A 19180-nucleotide genomic window follows, 5' to 3' on the forward strand; every position below is an offset into this window, starting at 1 on the left:
TGACCCAGTGCTAACACAGGCCACAGACATCATCACAGACCCCTGCGAAAGTAGGGTCATGGTACTAGACATAGACCTCGGTAGCTACTCCAGCCCAGATGCCACCACCACCTAGTATCATCACAGGCCACCAGATCAGCACACCCTGGCAGTAGTATGGCCTCTGGGCAGCAACATGGTCTCAGGTGGCTGACCAGACCCCGGGCATCCAAAGAATCCTCGGTGGCAACAGGACCACAAACCCAGACATGGCCCTCTATAGCAGTCCTGGCCCAGACAACACCATGGCCCTGGATGACAGCTCAGACCAATCAGATCAGGATGTCCCTGGTGGTAGCATGGCCTATGAACGCCCTCATGACCACAGGTTGCTACCCAAACCCAGGTATCTTTGTGGACCTTGGTGGCAATATGGGCCATGGACATCAAGACAGATTCTGACCGTGGTCCCAAGTGGCACCACAGGCTACCCAGACCAGCATCTTTCCCGCAGAATGGTCTCCATATATCAACATGGCTCCAGGTGGCAACCCAGATGCCTGGCACTGGCATGGCCTTTGATGGTCTCAGGAGCCACAGACGTCAACACAGAACCTGGTTGCAACAGGGACCCAGATCCAGACATGGCCCTCACCAGTAGCCCCAGTCTGGATGATACCATGGCCCCAGTTGACAGCCCTGGCCACCAGATAGGCTTGGCCCCAGCAGCAGCACAGCCCTCGGACACCAACATGTAATGGTTGCTGCCCAGACTCTGAGCATTAGTGTGGTCCCTGGTGGCAACATGGGCCAGGGACATCAACACAGACCCCGACCAAGGCAAGACCATGGACCCAAAGATGGTCCTCAGTAGCAACCTGGGCCTGGTTGTCACCATGACCCCAGGTGTCTATGTAGGCCACCCAGATTACCATGACTCCCACTGGCAGCATGGCCCTTAAACACCAATGTGGTCCCAGGAGACGGCCCAGACCATAGGCCCCTGCATAACCCCTAGTCGCAACAGGAGCCATAGACATCAAACAGGTACCCTCAGGTGCTCCAGGGTCCAGGATCAAAACCTGGCCCTTGGTCATAGCCCAGGAACAGACATCTCCCTGGACTAGGGGGAGAGGGTGGACTTCTCATCATCCTCACTTCTCCAGATCTCTTTCTATAGCCCAGAAACAATTCTGCCTCTCCTCTCTTCCACCTCCCCACCCTGTTCTCTCTCACCACAATAGTGCCCAACCACCCAGCACCAGGGCTCTTGATTAGGTCACAGGTGGCACTTACCCAGCCACAAGAAATGGCATGCAACTGTTGCCTTTCCTCTCTCTGGTGCGCAGGGCTAGAGACCTTGAGCAGCACTTTGTATGATGATTGATGCGGTCATGGTTGATTGTGACCCCATCCCCCAGACCAAAAAATCTGGGGCAGCACCATCTGTGTCCTCCACCAATTCAGTTTCTTAAATTCTTAATATCCCTAACTATTCCATTATTACCTTCATTTCTACTAGGAAGTACATATGATTACAATTATTTTGTTTTCCCTTTATAGCATATTTTTGGATACCTACCTTAGTGATTCCCCTTGTGGTTTCAACAGATATCTTAAAACAATCTAGTTTGGATTAATGTTAAATTAATTTCAACAATATGCATAGATGTTGTCCAATTACAGTTTTATTTTCTCTACCCCCCTTTTTAAACATAGCTGTGCAATTTATATATTTTTATTGTAGTGCCATTAGCACAGTTTCACAATTATTGCTTCCTATGACTGACTGCCTTTTCAACTAGAAGAAAGCACTGACAACAAAGTACTGTCTTTTATGTTTATTTGTGTGTGTACCTTTTTACATTACTTAATGTTTAACCATTTGAAATTAGTAATAAATGTCTAATTGTATCATTTTAACATAAAAGGCTCCCTCTCATATTTATTTTTAATAAATGATGTTTTACATTGCTCAGGACAGACGAAAGCAATCCTTTGCATCAGCCTCTCCTTTAGCTCTACAAGTCCATATTGCCCCACCCAGCCCCTTCTGTAGTTTTTTGTAGAAAAGATTTGCTAGTGACACAATGCCTCAATTTATGTTCATCAGATAGTATCTTGATTATCCCTTCAGTTTTGAAAGGTATGTTTTCCACTCATGTATTTTTAGCACCTTTCTTTCGTCATTCTGAATATGTTGCTCACAAGAAATCTGGTTTCCATGGTTTCTAATAAGTTTGCTATACCTTGAATATGATGAGTCATTTCTGTAGCTGCTTTCAGATTTTTCTTTCCCCTTGCCTTCTTAATCTTTTAAAATTCCATTTCTTTATTTAGTGTGTGTGTGATGTATGTGTGTGGGTGTGGATATGTGTGTGCCACAGCACCCATGCGGAAATCAGAGGACAACTTGTGGGTGTTGGTTTTCTTCTTACACCATCTGGCCTCCAGGAATTGAACTCAGAGATCAGGTTTGGGGACCAGTGCCCTTACCAGATGAATCATCTTGCTGACCCCTTCAGTTTTATTTCTATTTACATGCATTGTACATATTGACAAGTTCCAGTGTGATTTTTCACACGTGCACACAGTATACACTGATCAAATCCAACCTCCTTTGAAAACCTTTACCCATACACCTTTATCAGTCTTTGTATTTTGGACAGCTTAATTACATTGCTTCAAGCTTTGGATTTGTATATTTACTAAGTGGAGTTGATTGAGTTTCTGGGATGTCCAGATCTAAGGGATTTTTTTTTTGGTTTTTTAAATCACATTTCCAATTTTTGATTACCATTTCTTCAAATATTCTTCCTGCTTACCTCTACTTTTCATTACTTTACTGATATGCATTTTATTCTTTCCTTGTCTGATAAGCATAATGCTCTGTTTTTTTATTCTTTTGTCTTTCTGTTCCTCATAATATCAATGAACCTATCAGTACCTTGATGATAACTCTTTTGTTATTGTTTCTACTATTTAATTCTGCTGCTATGGACCTTTCTGAAACTTTTCATCAATTATACTTCTTGACATAATTTCAGCCATATATACATATACATATTTGCATTTGTTCTTTGAGAATTTCATATTATTTGATCCTCTCCATTCCCATTCTCCCCTCTACTTCCTTCCAGAACCCTTCACCACCTCCCACTCCCACCTTGATGTCCTCTAATTTAAAATTTTTACAGTCCAATTAGTGCTGCCTGTATACACAAGGGTATGGGGTCATCCACTGGAGTGCAGTTCATTTACTAGGAAAATGCTTTCTTTCCCAGCACCCATCAGCTGCCAATAGCTCCTCACTAGAGGTGGGACCTCATAAGTTCCTCTCTATCTGTTCTGGCTTGGTCTTGTGCAGGTCTTATGGAGAACCTTTGATTATATCATCTTTTGTAGCACACAACAGAATAAAAGTTACAAATGCAATTAATAGCATTCTGTCCTTACAATAAGAATATCATCCACAGAAACAGCTGACCTGAACATCGGGGAACTCTTGCTCCCCAGACTGATAGCTGGGATACCAGCATGGGACTGATCCAGACCCCAGGAACATGGGTTTCAGTGAGGAAACCTCGGAAATCTATGGGACCTCCTGTAGTAGTTCAGTACTTATCCCTAGCATAGGTGTGGACTTTGGGAGCCCATTCCACATAGAGGAATACTCCCAGAGCCAAGACACACGGGGGTGGGCCTAGGCCCTACCACAAAGGAAACGAAAGACTCTGATGACACCCTATGGAAGGCCTCACCCTCCAGGGGGAGCAGAAAGGATATGTGATAGGTAGAGTTTTAGTTCAGAGGAGTGGTAGGGGAGGACGGGAGGGAGAGGGAACTGGGATTGTCATGTAAAACAATCTTGTTTCTAATTCAAATTAAAAAATCTGCAAAAAAGAATATAATATAGAATTAACTGAACAAACTCACTATAATTATAAGTGTATATAACAATATGAAATAAAGAGATGAACTGCAAAATGTTACATCAGAAAATATTTGTCATAAATTCTGGATTTGAATGTGGGGAGAATATGGTTGCAAGTCAGAGTATAGATGAACTATAAAAGCTAAACAATAGAAGAAAAAGGGTTCCTTCCACCTAGAACAAGTATTTCTCTGCTGACAAAATGATTTTAGTGAACTGATACCCATTTCTGATTTATGACTTCTAGAAATGTAAAATATTAAATTTCTGCTGTCTTAAGCCACTAAGTCTGTAGCAATTTACTGCATCAGCAATAGGCAATTGATATATCAATATGCAAACAATACATTGCATTTTTGTATGTCAGCAACTAGTAATCTGGAAGTTAAAATAGCATTTACAAAATCATTATACATAGAAATAGTTTAGTATAAATTTGATGAAATATGTGATCTGATAATTAATGATTATTTTATCTTTATACTGACTTAAAACTTTAATGAATAAATCACACTCTCCAAATCACAGGATTGGATAGTCTAGATACACATTGCATGTAACCAAGCTGAACATGACAGTAGTTTAACATGGTGTGACAAACTAATTAATCTTTTTTAAGTACAAAGATGCTGATGTGCAAGAAGAAAATTATGATTAATACTCAACATTTCACTGATCATCTTTGATGAGTTATTTATAAGAGGTGCTTGAAGAAACTGGTAGATGTCTTTAGCATAGAGTTCACGTAAATTATTTATATGTGCACTGCTGAAACATTTCAAATCTCTTGCATTCCAAAGAAAACCTTCTTGCAACCATCAAAGTTGCTGGTCACTCCACAAGACTTCTGGAGTCAGAATCGAACTTCTGAATTCACATGTTAAGTAGGTAAAACACCAAAATGCCAATTACTAAAAATTCATGTAGGCATATGTGGTAGTCTACTCTAAGCATTTCTTCTAAGTCCTTCACGTTCATGACTAAAGCCCATCTACAGTACTGTCATTCGAGTATCAATGATCATAATCCAGAGAAAAGAAACCATTCATTTCAAGAATGTTATCCTTACTGCACTCTAAAAATGAGAATAAAATCAGAATTAGCAGAACCAGTATTCATACATACGTGAAGAAAAAAACATTTTAGGAAAAAAGTGTGCTTTACCTGAACAGCAGAAATTATACAATAAAACACCATATTGACCCACACCGGGTACAATTCATGAGATTAAATAAATTAAGAAATAAATTAAGAGAATAAATAAATTAAGATTAAGTGAATTAAGATCATAAAGAAAGAAATAAAATATTTCATTTGCAAGGTTTTTAAAATAAAGCTTAAAGTTTTTATTTAAAATAATTTTTTTAAAAAAATCCATGATAAAGGATTAAACTTGAGAAGTGTGTTCATTAGATTCAAATCTGATTTGTGAATTTATATTGCAGCTGCTTGTACAATCAATGACAAATAAAACACATTTTACACATACACACACACAAATAATTGTTAAATATTGAGCATGGCATGGTTTCTGTGATGCTACTACCTCAAAAGGAAACTAAATGACATTCCAATAATTTAAAAAGTGTTGACAGAAAACATTTGGTGAACATGAGGAACATTTGAGGAAGGATGAACAAGTGATGGTGTCCTGGTGGTAGGACAGATGTAAATAAGATGCAAATGCACTTATAATCTTTTTCTAGGAGACTTATCTGAACTGTGATCTGATACCAACAATAATGGATACGTTATTCTTTATTTAGCTATATTTATATGTATTTTCACAAGTTCATTGTTACCTGCAAACTTTTTATTTAATTTATTTATTTTTTGAGAATTTTGTAGATGAGTACTGTATCTACATAATGTGCACCCTTCCCTCTCCTGCCTCCAAATCCTTCTGTGTCTTGTCTTCTCTTTCAAATTCATGATGTCTTCCCCTTCATTGTTGTTACACACACACGTACACACATGCACACACACATATGCACATATATGTATATATAAATACAAACTGCATAGTCCATTTGGTGTTTCTCCTATGTTATATGCATTTAGGGCTTAGTATTTGCACTTGATATATGCACTTATCCGGAGACTTATCCCTGACTAAAACTCATTCTCCCTCCCTCAGTAGCCATTTATTGGCTTCAACTCTCCATCTAGGGGTGGAGCCTTGTGAAATTTCCCCCATCTAAGCTGGTATGTCAACTGGTCTTGTCATTATTCAAGTCTTACTTAGACAACCATACTGTTGAGATTTCCTGGGTGCAACTTCCCTGTCACGTAGAGCAGATGTCCTGGTTCTCTGGCTCCTGTAAGTTTCCTACCTCCTCTTCCACAGTGTTCAGGGAGCCTTCGGTGTTAGGGCCTATGTTGTGCAATCTGGGTTATCCATCCCATGGTCACTTATCCTCTGCATTTTGACCAGTTGTGGTTTTTAACAATGGTCTCCCTCTGCTACAAAGAGAAGCTTCTTTGATAAAGAGGTGAGCGCTACACTTACCTGTGGGCATAACTTCTTAAATAAAATGAAAAATTGTATCTGATAAATGTGCACACTTTTTCATACACCACTGATAAAATGAGAGCAACTTGCTTACCTATGATACTGACATTTCCATAATGAAATATCATGATCACATTTCAGTTATACCAAAAAAGTAGAGGTAGTTAATGAAATTATTCATTTTACAGAAATGGAAGTGCACAGCCTCCTTTGACATGTACATAAATGATGGCTATCATTTTTCTCAGTTATAAAAACATGTTACAATGTTGCCCTGTATAATATAAATAATATATACATTATTATATATCACAATGTAAATTTAATCATATTTTCAGACTGTGAGAATAATCTCATTTGATAATACATAAAAATGAGAAAACAGAGGATTCTAGCAAAATAAAAATTAAGTCATTTCTTCAAAACTGTTTAAGATAAGGAACCTACCAAAGACAAATAAAGCTACTTCTTAAAGTAGTAATGGAAGATTTTAATTGGAAATACACTACTGAAACAGGAGAAAGGGACTATCCTTAACTGAAGACAACTTTGGTATGTATGAAGGTGACAAGAAATTTTACAGTGACAACAAAGGTCTTGGGAGGGGACAGTGAATCTGGACCAGAGACATAGAAATGTAACATTATTGTGGTAGAAAAAGGAATCTAGACGCTCTGACACTCATCTGGGTTTGCTGAGTTGCATGAGACACTCCTCTCTTCCCCCAGAGTGGAATTTAGAGTCCATAGGTATCTTCAAGCATTAGGGGGAAAAAAACAGCAAATACTTGTTAACAGATGGAAGTTTTCTCAGAAGGCTCTTTGATCAGGGATAGGGGTGGGAGTCTGGGGACACTGTGTAACATCATCCATTAAATGTGGCCTTGAGTCCTTAGAAAATACTTCAGCTTTTTTTCAAGTCTTTAGAGGCTAAGGTTAAGACATACCGAAGAAGCATTAGAGGAGTCAGCTAGAAACCATTCAAGGAGATAATCATTGTTCAGGCCAGGAAAGAGTGGATTGACATTCCTTCAATAGATTGAAGCAAAAACTCACTTCTCTAAAAGCATGGCCTTTATTCAGAAATAAGATTGCTTTTTTAAAAAAGTCAAGAAAAGGAAATACCAGAAAAATGTAACCAAGCTGAAAAGAACTTTCTCAACTCCGTTACCTAACTGACTTATTTGGAATCCAATTTCAGTTTCACAATTGTAAATAATTTCTGAACATTAAAGCCATTCTCTCTGAGAAACAGAAATTTAAAATGTGAATGACATCAAATGTGTTTCAGAGCATTTAGAAATTACAGAATTTTACATATAAAGAGGTTGTATGAGGAATTTATAGATTCAAATGACTAGATGAACTGATAAGACAAGACTATGGAATATACTGTAGATTAACATTTTTCAAATCCTAGAAAAATAGTTGTTGCAATCTAAAAAATGTTAGCTGGTAATTGAAATGCATGTCCTTTTACATTTTTATTAGTTCTTGAGAATTTCATACAATGTGTTTTGATAATATTCAACCCCCGCCACACACACACACACACACACACACACACACACACACACACACACACACACACACACAAATCCTCCTAGATACACTCCCTGTACCTACTCAGGTAATTTTTGTCCCTTTTCTAAACTTACCAAGTCCAATTTGTGCTGCTCATATATTCTTGCTTATGTTGCCTTCACTGGAGTGTGGTTGACCTATCAAGGGCTACATTCTTAATACTAACTTTTCCTTTCCTAGCAGTTATTGTCAATACCTCGGGTGGGACCCCATATGACTTTTTTAAAGGTCTTCAGTGTTATCCTTCCCCCACACTGCCTCCTCTATATTGCCCCCATCCCCCACCCCAATTTAGCTCTTTGTGAGGGACTAAATGAGAAGTATCCTCCATAGGCTCAGATATTTGAGGACTTTGTCCCTAGTTGGTGGCACGGGAGGTTACAATTAAGAGATACCCTTGAGTCCTAGAAGAGAAGTTAGAGTTTGGACCTTTAAATAGGGACTTTTGAAGTTGGACTAAATCTTTTTTGCATTATAACTAGCCATGAGTATATGGGAGCCAGGGAGTGAATTATTTGTTTTCTTGATGTTTGGGTTTTTTCCTTAGTTCTTTGTATACTTTTGATACTAACCTTTTGTCAGATATATATAGCCAGCAAAGGTCTGTTGTTGCTGTTGTTTTCCATTTTGTAGGCTGCCTCTACACTCAAATGACAGTGTCCTTTGCTGTATAGAGCTTTTTCATTTCAAGAGGTCCCCTTTGGCAATTGTTGGTCTCAGTGCCTGCAATATTGGGATCCTGTTGAGAAAGTCCTTTAATGTGCCAATGTATCCAAGCACAGTCTCTCACAGTCTCTCTCTCTCTCTCTCTCTCTCTCTCTCTCTCTCTCTCTCTCTCTCTCTCTGTCTTATGTTGAGTTTCTTTTATTTTGGTGGTCTAATGATTTTATTGGGATTACTTACAGGATCATGGGCCACTTGTCTCCAAAATGCGCATGTCAGCATGTCAGCATCGGTGGCAAAGAATATAGGCTGAGCCCTGGAGTGCCTTGCACAAGAGACAGCACCACTGAAGAGCCTTCAGTTCCAAAGCAGTTGTATGCCTGTTATACAACCTTGGGGAGACCATTAGCTCAGTGGTGTAACTTGAACTCTGGGATGGTGATACCTCCAGCACTTTCATGTTATCATTATTTGAAATTGTTTTGGATATCCTTGATCTTTTACATTTCCATATGAAATTTAAGATTAGTTTTTTTCAATTTTCTGAGAGAATTGGATTGCAATATTAATAGGAATTGCATTGAATCTGTAGATTGCTTTTGATAGAATGGGCATTTACACAGTATTAACCATACAAACCAGTGCTTGTTGGAGGTATTTCTGTTTTCTGATATCGTCTTCGATTTCTTTTTTCAGTGCCTTAAAGTTTTCATTGTGCAAATCTTTCATTTGTTTGGTTAGGTTTATTCAAAGATTTTTTTGAGGCTATTGTAAATAATGTTATTTCCCTGACTTCTTTTTTGGTATATTTGTTATTTGTGTATAGAAAAACTACTGATTTGTGTGGGTTAATTCTATATCCTGTTACTTTGTTGAATATGTTTATCATATGTAGGAGTCTTTTGTTTGAGTCTTTAGGGTCTTTCATGTATCAAATAATATCATCTGCAAATAAGTATACTTGGGCTTCTTCCTTTCCTTTTTGTATTTCCTTTATGTGTCTTATTGCTCTAGTTAAGCCTCCAAGTACTACATTGAATAGGAAGGAAGGGAGGGTGGACATCACATTGTATTGCTCCTAATTTTGGTGGAAATACTTTGGTGTTTGTTCATTTAAGATGTTGGCTGTAGGTTTCCTGTATATTGCCTTTATTATGTTGAGGTGTGTCCTTTGTATCCCTAGATTCTCCAGGACTTTTATCATGAAGGGATAGTGGATTTTTTCAAAATCTGCATCCTCATCTAATGAGATGATCATATAATTTCTGTATTTTAGTATATTTATGTGGTGGGTTATGTTTATTGATTTATGTATTTTGAAACATCGATGCATTGCTGGGATGAAGCCTATTTGATCATGGTGGATATTCTTTATGGTGTGTTCTTAAACTCAGTTTTCAAGTGCTTTGTTGAGAATTTTTGCATCTATGTTCATCAGAGATATTGACCTATAATTTTCTCTTTTGCCAAGTGTTTGCCTGGTTTTTGTATCATGGCAATCCTAGCTTTGTAAAAAGGATTTGGAAACGTTCCTCCATTTTCTATTTCATGCAATAGTTTGAGGAGCAGAGGTGTGAGTTCTACTTCAAAGGTCTGGTAGAACTGGATTAATTCATCTGGCCCTGAGCTTTTTCCAGTTGGGAGATTTTCAATTACTGCTTCTATCTCATGGGATATTATGGGTCTGCTTAAATTATTTACTTGTTATGGTTTGGATTCACATTATGGGGGATCAGTGAAGCTGCCTATTTTCTGTAAAGTACTGGCTGGGCATTTGCATGTCTTCTTTTTTTAAAATCTCTACGTAGACCTATTGCCTATATTTATTAATAACTTTGTATTTTTGCTGTTTGGTTTTATGAGTTACTTTTTATAATTTAAATATTAATCTCTTAACATATGTCTAGTGGTAAACACTTCCTCCCAAAGTTTAGATTGTCTTATTAGTCTCTTGCTTGCTGCCTTTGCTGTGTTTGATACAGTTCATTTTTTTTCTACATTTGCTTTTGTCTCTGATTTGATATTCATCCTAAAACTCTTTACCTACCCAAATGTCATAGATACTTTTCCTGACTTTTTTTCTTCTAGTTTCATAGTGGTTACAAAAGAGGAAGGTGCATAAGAAGATGGTAAGAGAAAACCTCTTTGATTAGTCAAGGAGTAAAACTAACACCTGTGTAGAAGGGAAACACTCTACTGTTCTCTTGCACAAAAGGATGTTTAAAATTAGCAATAGAATGTTATATATTTTTAAAATATCTGGAAGAGACATTTCTTTTGTTTTTTTCTTTGTTTTTCAAGACAGGGTTTCTCTGTGTAGCTTTGGAGCCTACGCTGGCACTCACTCTGTAGACCAGGCTGGCCTCGAACTCACAGAGATCCACCTGTCTCTACTTCCCAAGTGCTGGGATTAAAGGCGTGCGCCACCAATGCCCGGCTGGAAGAGACATTTCTGAACATTCTAATTTAAATGACATGATGATGTTTTCTTCACCCATACGTATATATGTTTATATCTAATCATGTATATGGTATATCTAGCATCCACATATGAGAGAGAACATGCAGTTTTTGTCTTTCTGAGTTTGTGTCACCTCACTTAACATTATACTCTGCAGATCCATCTATTTCCTGCCAATTTTTATGATTTTATTTTTCTTTATAGCTGAAAAAATTCCATTGTCAATAAGTACCACATTTTCATTATACATTCATCAGTTAATGGACACTTAGGCTGGTTCCTTTACCTTATTATGGACAAAAGGACACTGGGACATGAAAGAGGAAAAGAAACTGAGGCAATAAGGAGGATTGGGTGGGAATAAGAGAGAATCACTAAAGTATATTTGGTTCAAAATGTCATAAGGATTTCTAATATCTTATATTATGCTAATTGGTAAAAAGAAAGACAGGTTGGGCATGGTAGTCCATGCCTTTAATCCCAGAACTCACAAGACAGAGGAAGGCAGATCTCTATATGGTTAGACCACCTTGGTCTAAATAGCAAGTTTCAGGGCAGCTAAAGCTGTATAGTGGGACACTAACCCCCATCCCCACAAATGGCATGAATGTGGAGAGGAACATGTAGGGAGGAGGATTTGGGTAATATAGGGGTGTGAGGGAGATAAGATGTTGATGATGATAGGAATCAGCATGTACTGTATGCATGTATGAAATTGTCAATGAAATTTAACAAAAGGTTTTTCAAGACATGATAAATATGTAAGGGATGGACATGTTAATTATATCTTATATTTTCTATTGCTGTAATAAAACACCATAACCAAAAGCAACTTGGGAAGAAAAGAGTTTATTTCAAACTTGCACTTCCACATCATAGAAGGGGGACAAGGAAGAATCCTGGAGGCAGGAACTGAAGCAGATGAAATAAAGGGATGGTGCTTACTGGCTTTCTCTCCATGGCTTATTCAGCCTGGTTTTTTTTTAATTTTTATTTTATTTTATTAGTTCAAATTAGGAACAAGCTTGCTTCAGATGTCAATCCCTTCTCCCTCTCCCTCCCCTCCCTCCAACACCCCACCTGCCCCTAGCCATCCCCCCTCCATTCTTCAGGCGGGTAAGGCCCTCAAAGGGGCTCCCCAAAGTCTACCTCATCATCCTGGGCCATTTCAGCCTGTTTTTTATAGCACCCTGGACAACTATCCCAGGAGTGGCACAGCCCACAGTGAGCTGGGCCCTTCCACATCAATCATCAATCAAGAAAATGCACCACAAGCTTTCCTATAGGCCATTCTGGTGGAGGAATCTTCTCAGTTAAGATTCCCTCTTCCAAAATGACTCTTGCTTGTGTCAAGTTGACATAAAACTAGTCAGAGCAATTACATTGATTTGACCAGTACATGGTGAATACTGTATCAAAACAGGTTGTTGTAGTCCACAGGTACACACAGCAGCAATGTAATAGCCATAAATAACATTTACATTTTTACATAAATTGGTATTAAAACAAATAACTAGGGGCTTAGGGGTGTAGCCTAATGGTAGAACACTATCTCACCACACATATAGCCCCATAACTATCCCCAGAATTACAAATGTTTCTAGATCAGACAACAGAAAGCATTATAAAAGTATCATTAAACTTTTCATACATACTACTTAATTATCATCACGATTATTACTATTTGCTATTATTTATGAGTCACATTGTAGCTTTGTTTGAAAACATCATTTGTGTAGGTGAATAGGAAATAATAAACAAGTAATTTCATAGGAATTCTTATATTTCATATTCTATGTTGATGATGCAAAAATACAGCTCCCACCTCAAAGGGGATAAAAGATATTCTGGAGCCAAATATGAATGACCATGACCCAAGAACACAGATTAAAATTGCCCCAAATACCATCTTCCAGTATGGCAAGGGTTTCATGAAGTTTTTAGACATTAAAGAACAGCTGAGCATGATGGCACATCCCTTTAATCCCAGCACTCGGGAGGCGAGGCAGGTGGATCTCTGTGAGATAGAGCCCAGCCTGGTCTACAGAGTGAGCTCTGGGCCAGCCAGGGCTGCATAGTAAGACCCTCATCTCTAAAACAAAATAAAAATGAAAGGAAGAAATAGATTAAGGCATTTAAAAATATATTAGTGGCATTATCAGGTAGGTAGGTAAAGCAGGGATATCTATGCCATAGAGGTTCGATGCCTATTGATGATATTCTTAGCCTTTGGTTTGGGAGAAGCTAGAGTCCTGTTAGGGTTTACTTAATAGTCACAAGGATCACACACGGAGGTGAGTAATGATGGCTAATAAAGGGCTACAGTCCCACAATAATTTAGCTCCAGACCTGGAATATTTAGACTCTACACAATCATAAAAGTTCTAATCAGTCAACTATCCTTACAAGTTTGATAATAGAGCTTAGGCTCTTTTGTCTGGGAACTTAGGATGCTCAAGCAAATATATATGTGTGTGCATTACTACTTATTCTTTTGTTGTCTCATATATACACTGTTATTCTCATTATTTTGTTAAAGGAATAACATTTAGATAACCAAAGAAAGAAATACAGAATAATAATTAATTGAAATGAATACCTATATCTATAGTTCTTGTTAAAGTGACATAGTACATATACATGCTGCTATCTGTGCTTTTTTATTTTGCCTCCTGTTGATGCTCTGAAAAAAAAAATCTGGTCATCTTGAGTCAGGTGTAGTAATCCCAACGCTTAGGAGACAGAGGCAGGCTGATCCCTATAAGTTCAAGTGCAATAGGACAGCCAATGCTACAGAGTCAGACAATGCCTCAAGAAGAAAGAAGGAACCAGGCAGTGTTGGTGCACACCTTTAATCCTAGCACTCGGGAGGCAAAGGCAGGCAGTGAGTTCAAGGCCAGCCTGGTCTACAAAACGAGTTCCAGGACAGCCAGAACTGTTATGCAGAGAAAACCTGTCTTGAAAGAAAAGGGAGAAGAAACAGACAAAAGCTGGTGATCTTGAACTTCATTCTCTGATCTTTTGTAAAATGTCTTACTTCAGCAAATGGTTTGACATTGGAGACCCCGAGTCTAAATTGCCCACATATCTCTCATTTTGACTACTCCTGAGCTACTATTAGCATCTCATGACTCCAAATGATTACTTGTTACACCATAGGTAGAAGTTCTTCATATTGCTGATGACATTTTTGAGCATCTTTTTCATTTGAAACATTTAAATGAAACGCAATTGTGTATCCATTTTTATTAGATATTTCCAAATGGTTAAAAAGTCAACATTCTTAAAGCAGTCACAATGAGATCATCTTAAATAAGACCATGTAGCAATTCAGTGCTTACAGCAATTATTTCTCCGTATACTTATGCTGCTTTATACAATGGTGTAACTCATCTGGATGACAGGTAGTTGGTTGGGAAAATGTCATTTTGTTACATAAACAACAACACTCAAGGTAGTTTCTGCTTTGCCTGAAAGTCAATTTATAATAACTTTATTTTCTGGGTTTTTTATTTAGGAAGAACATAGAACTGAAGAAATATAGGGACCCAATTTTATTCAGTTCCCCCAAAACAAAACACAAATGATAGTGTTGCAAATTTTGGGTATTTGATACAATGTGCATCATCTGTTGTGTTTATCCTGGAATGCTGGATTGCTTTAGAGAGAGCTAAATCTCATTAGAGCTTTTCCTGTGATTTTGATATGTCAGCTTCCCTAACAGTAGTGAAGAATCCATCACATAAAATTGAAAAGTGAGAACTCTTGCATTGTACAGATTTTCTAAGCCATGCTCTTACCCATCAAAATACCTTACCAGGCCTTATGACCCTCTCGTGTCAGTAGGGAGTAATGGAAGGCCAGAATAAGACAGGACTGGTCCCTATTCACAAGGCAAGAAAAGAGACACTCTCCCTGAAGCCTCAGTTGGGGCAGACAAAGTCTATAGGCTCCCTTTTGGGATTCTGCCTCAGAGACATGCAAGGAAAAGGGTAGAAACAAGAAAACATGCCTCTTTGTTGTTTGTGCCTCATGATTTTAAAAACTGACAGGCCCCCAAACTTCATACCATCCTTCTGCTCGGGGCCATTTCCTGTGAAATGAGCAGGCTTTTTACCCCATATGCTCCTACACTGTGTGGTGCTTCACTACAAACCCCAAACCAGTGGAGCCAAAGAAACATGCAGTGAAACCTCTCAAACAGGACTCAGAGAGCCTCAGCTGCATCGTAGCTTAGCCATCAAGTCCTCTGTGAAGTCATGGTGGCTTGTGACTGGGTAGCTGGTTGCAAGTTACCCTAACCACATCGTAGCTTAGCCATCAAGTCCACTGTGAAGTCATGGTGGCTTGTGACTGGGTAGCTGGTTGCAAGTTACAGATCAAAGTTGGTCAGCATCTCCAGTATTAGAACTCCAAGCTCACCAGGCATTGGTGGCACACGCCTTTAGTCCCAGCACTCGGGAGCAGAGGCAGGCAGATCTCGGTGAGTTAGAGGCCAGCCTGGTGTACAAAGCTACACAGAGAAACCCGGTATCGAAAAACCAAAAACCAAACAAACAAACAAACAAACAAACAAAAAACCCTCCAAGCTCTACCACAGCAAAAGGCCAAAGTCCAAGGTTTGAAGTTTTGTTCCTTCTGAATGAGTATGGCTTTTACACCTCTGGAAAGTTAGAAAAGTATTAGCCAATTTGTTACATTAGGAACACTCTTTACTGTGATTCAGTGTTCATCACACACAAGACTTTTACTTTTCAATTAATAAAAGACACTGCTAAGGCTCCAAGAGGCTAAATGTTTGATCTGAGCTCAGATCTATCAAAGCCGGATCACATTATTTACGCTCCCTCTCCCTCACTCTTAAGAATAATAGCTCTCTCTCCACTTCAGCTCCCAAGGTTAGACTCTAATTGGTCCCCTAGAGATTGATGTGAAAAGAATTTCTATTTCTTGAACTCCCTAACCCACCTACCATCGATGAATTGTTTTCCCTTTGTGGACATCAGGCCAGTGTGTGCCCCTTGTGACAAGACTTATGAAGTGCTCAGGGGGGGGAGGCTAGCAGCGGAATAATTGGACCCCAAGTTACCTAGACCTTTAAATAACAAAGAAGCAGAGACATTATGGAAGTGGTGAAGGGCAAGGGAGGGGCGCTGAAGATTTTCTTAGAGCTGAAATGGAAGCTGCGACGGATGGAAAGGGAAGAAGCAGGAAAGAAATCATGGTAGAAGTGACAACAGTATCTTTAGAGCACCAGGTTCTCAACTTGTGGGTTGTGACCCTTTTGGGGCAACAAAAGGGACCCTTTCACGAGGGTAGCATATCACCTATGCTGTATATCAGATATTTACATTGAGATTCATAACAGTAGCGAAATTACAGTTGTGAATAACAACAAAAATAATTTTATGGTTGGCGTCACCACAACATGAGGAACTGTATTAAGGGGTCGAGGCATTAGGAAGGTGGAGAACCAACCGCTTAGAGGCTTAGAGGCTTTGGCACAGGGGTGAGTCAGAAAGTTTTCCTGCTCATTGCTCTGCTCCTCCATACAGGTGCTGAGGCAGTGTGTTCACTGTGGTAGAGACTTTAGGTCCTGAAAAGGTTAGTGAAGGCAGGAGCTTGTCTTGTACAAAGAAAACCAGCCTGATGGAAAATCTTCCAAGCCGTCAGCCACAGGGGCTGACACTATTGGCTGTTACCTAAACTATTCTATCCCTCATAATATCTTTTCCTCTAAGACTGTTAGAATATTCTAAACTGCCTGAATCCCACTTTTCTGTGCTCAGGGAAGGTGTCAGAGGAAAGGAAATGTCCTTGAGAAATATTCTTGAGAGATCAAAGATCAAATAAGTTGCACATATTTACAACTATAATTCAGTTTTAGTAACTGTACTAAAAATGGAAGTAGGGGCCCTATGGCAAGGTGCTGCCTAGAAGCAATAGTAAAGATGGCCATCCTGAGCTTTCTCAAGCAGGCATTTGAATGAAGAGATTGGCCCATCCAAGAGACATGGCCTTATGCTGCTAGAAGCTGTGCTGGTGTTAATTAATGATCTTTGTGCAGGGTTTGGAGGGAGTTGCCACGTATTGAATGCTGCAGTTCTAAGGACACTAAGCAAACTACAAGCAGACATTCATTTCTCACCAGAGTATATATCTCCACCTTAGGAGGAAGGATTTTTCTTTGTACAAACTAAACAGGACATTAGTCAAAGAGCAGAAAATTATCTCAAACCAGTATAGACTTATGAGGACCAATACATCTTGACAACACCAACTCTCCCAACCTGTCAATACTGAGGGATGTCTTTTCTAACAGGCACTCATGTGAAATGCCAAATGCAGTTATATCTAGACAAATGATGCCTCTTGAGAATTGTACTCTGGAAACCCATCTCCTTATGTTCCCTATAAGTTACTGTACCTGGCGTGGATACACGCTCATCACTTAGCAGGTACAGGCAACAGGATGCCCACGAGTTCCTCATTGCTGCCCTAGACATCCTGCAAAGATGATGATGTTGGCAAGGTGACCAGCAATCCCAACCACTGTAACTGCATCATAGACCAAATCTTCTCAGGTGCCTGCAGTCAGACGTCACCTGTCAAGCCTGCCATGGTGTCTCCACAACTATAGACCCATGCTGGGACATCAGTCTGGACTTTCCTGGCTCTTGCACATCCTTCTGGCCTATGAGTCCAGGGAGGGAGAGCAGCATGAATGGGGAAAGCCACATCCCAGGCATTACTACCCTCACGGACTGCTTGCGAAGGTTTACAAGGCCAGAGCACTTAGGAAGCAGTGCCAAAATCAAGTGTGGTAGTTGCCAAAGCTACCAAGAATCTACCAAACAGCTCACTATGAAGAAGTTACCAGTTGTTGCCTGCTTTCATTTCAAACGGTTTGAACACTCAGCCAAAAAGAGGCGCAAGATCACTACATACATTTCCTTTACCCTGGAGCTGGATATGACACCATTTATGGCGTCAAGCAAACAGACCCGAATGAATGGACAGTTGCAGCTGCCAACCAATAGTGGGAACAACGAGAATAAGTATTCTTTGTTTGCGGGGGTTAATCACCAAGGAACCTTGGAGAGTGGCCACTACACCAGCTTCATTCGGCACCACAGGGACCAGTGGTTCAAGTGTGATGATGCCGTCATCATCAAGGCCAGTATTAAAGATGTGCTGAACAGTGAAGGGTATTTACTGTTCTATCACAAACAGGTCCTGGAACATGAGTAAATTTATGCAATACACACATGCACACACATACATAAATGTAAAAATAAAAAGAAATTTAAATGTGAAGGAAATAAATACAGTTTCTGAAGCTACACAAAGACATACCTAAATGACAGCATGCACCAGGATGTAAATAACCTATTTAAACAAACAAGGATGTTGAGGGATATTATTTTAACTGGGCAAAGATGTGTTACATTTATTTATGCTGTAGAATATTAATTTAACTGTGTAAAGGTGTGTTACAGGTGTTTGTGCTGCATTTGTTTAATGATATAAGGATGTGTGTTCATTTATATAGAGATGTGTTGAATTTGTTTTGCCTTGCCTGCCTAAGGTAACTGATTGTTCTAATAAAGAGCTGAATGGCCAATAGCTAAGCAGGAGAAAGGATAGGCAGAGCTTCCAGACAGAGAATAAATAGGAGGAGAACTCTAGGCTTAGGAGAAGAAAAAGTAAGAGAAAAGGAGGAGAGAACAAGGGATATGTCTGAAACAAGAAGCCAGGCAGCTGCCAGACAGACACAAGAAGCCATGAAAGTATATCTTACAGAAAGGAAGAAAGTAAAAAGCCCCAAGACAAATCATAGATGATGAAGAGAAACAGGTTAAGTTAAAAGAGCTAGCCAGAAAAGAGCCTAAGCTAGGCCAAGCATGATTTGGGAGTTGGGTGGTGGCCTAAAAGAAATAGCCTGGTACACCAGGAAAAATCAGAGCAAGAAATAACCAGTGATAAGTGTCTACATGGTGTTAACTATGTGGAGGTGGTAGGGGTTACTTCATCCCCATTAATGCCTC

The 19180-nt window shown here is 39.3% G+C and overlaps 1 pseudogene; it reads left to right on the plus strand.

Moving 5' to 3' along the window:
• The first annotated feature begins 827 nt into the window (after window positions 1-827).
• LOC100766526 lies at window positions 828-18383 on the plus strand (annotated as a pseudogene).
• Window positions 18384-19180: the final 797 nt, after the last annotated feature.

The sequence above is a fragment of the Cricetulus griseus genome, chromosome X, assembly GCF_003668045.3.
Source record: "Cricetulus griseus strain 17A/GY chromosome X, alternate assembly CriGri-PICRH-1.0, whole genome shotgun sequence".
NCBI lineage: Eukaryota > Metazoa > Chordata > Mammalia > Rodentia > Cricetidae > Cricetulus > Cricetulus griseus.